This window comes from Cebus imitator, unplaced genomic scaffold (assembly GCF_001604975.1).
Source record: "Cebus imitator isolate Cc_AM_T3 unplaced genomic scaffold, Cebus_imitator-1.0 Scaffold52, whole genome shotgun sequence".
NCBI lineage: Eukaryota > Metazoa > Chordata > Mammalia > Primates > Cebidae > Cebus > Cebus imitator.
Genome location: NW_016107367.1, coordinates 2258337 through 2259811, shown reverse-complemented (window position 1 = coordinate 2259811; position 1475 = coordinate 2258337). Strand labels below are relative to the sequence as shown.

At 35.7% G+C, this 1475-nt stretch overlaps 1 non-coding gene across 1 annotated transcript; it reads right to left on the bottom strand.

The window, feature by feature from the left end:
- Positions 1-333: 333 nt before the first annotated feature.
- LOC119471166 lies at positions 334-549 on the bottom strand. Its single transcript, XR_005200200.1, has one exon. It is a non-coding gene; the product is annotated as a small nucleolar RNA U3 (small nucleolar RNA).
- Between the last annotated feature and the right edge of the window lie 926 nt (positions 550-1475).

Genomic DNA, 1475 nt, shown 5'->3' with positions numbered 1-1475 from the left:
CCTGTATAGCCAAGACAGTCCTAAGCAAAAAGAACAAAGCTGGAGGCATCACACTACCTGACTTCAAACTATACTGCAAGGCTACAGTAGCCAAAACAGCATGGTGCTGGTACAAAAAGAGATACCTAGACCAATGGAACAGAACAGAGGCCTCAGAAATAACACCACACATCTACATCCATCCTTTAAAAAATAGTTTTATTGAGATATACTTCACATAATACAAAATGTATACATTTATACAGTTCAGTGGTCTTTAATATATTTACAAATAAGTGCAACCAGCATCACAGTAAACTTCAGAATTTTTTTTTTTTTTTTGTAAAAACAAGAAGCACTCAGACTGCGTTCTGTTTCTCTTAAGCTCCCGGAAGAAGAAAAGAACGATCACCAATGGCAAATGACAGCTGCAGCAAAGCAACACCAAACGCCAGCTTCACGCTCAGGAGAGAACTCTGTGCCTCCTCCTCGTGGTTTCTGGTGCTCTACACATTCAGAGAAACTTCTCTAGCAATGAACTGTAGAAATAATCCCTGAAAGCACAGTCTTCAGAACATTTTTATTACTTCAGAAAGAATCTTGTATTCTTTAACCATCATCCTCCTACTTTCCATATGTTCTTCCTCCCAGGCCTAAGAGACTACTAATGTACTATCTGTCCCTATACCTTCTCCAATTGTGGACATTTCTATAAATAGAATTATATAATTTGTGGCCTCTTGTGACTGGCTTTCCTTGCTTACCATGCTTCTTTCAAGGTTTGCATATATTATAGCATGTATCAATACTTAGTTTCTTTTTATGGCCAAATAATATTCCAGTATATGGACATACCACATTTTGTTTATCCATTCATTAGTTGATGGGCATTTGGATTGTTTCCATCTTTTGGCTGTTTCTTTTTTTTTTTTTTTTTTTGCAGATATTTTCTACCATTCTGTGGGTTGAGTTTTCTCTTTCTTGATAGTGTCCTTTGAAGAAAAAAAAACCATTAATTCTGATGGAGTCGGATATGTATGGCTTTACTTTGGTTGCTTATGCTAAGATCCATTGCCAAATCAAACATTATGAAGATATGACCCCTTCTATTTCCTTCTAGAATTCTGTAGTTTCAGTTTTTACATTCAGAAGTTTGATCCATTTTGAGTTAACTTTTGTATGCAGTGAAAGGTAAGGGTCCAACTTCATTCTTTTTCATGTGGATATCTAGTTGTCTCAGCACCATTTGTCAAAAGACCATTCTTTCTCTAGTAGGTGGGCTTGGATTCTTGTCAAAAATCAGTTTACCATAGAAACATGGCTTAATTTCCATACTCTCAATTCTACTCCATTAATCTATTTATCTACCCTTCTGCCAGTACTGTACTAGAGTAATTATTATTGCTTTGTAGTAGGTTTTGAAGTCAGGAAGTGTGAGCCTTTCTACTTTGATCTTCTTTTTAAAGATTATTTTTGCTATTTTGAATTCCTTGAAT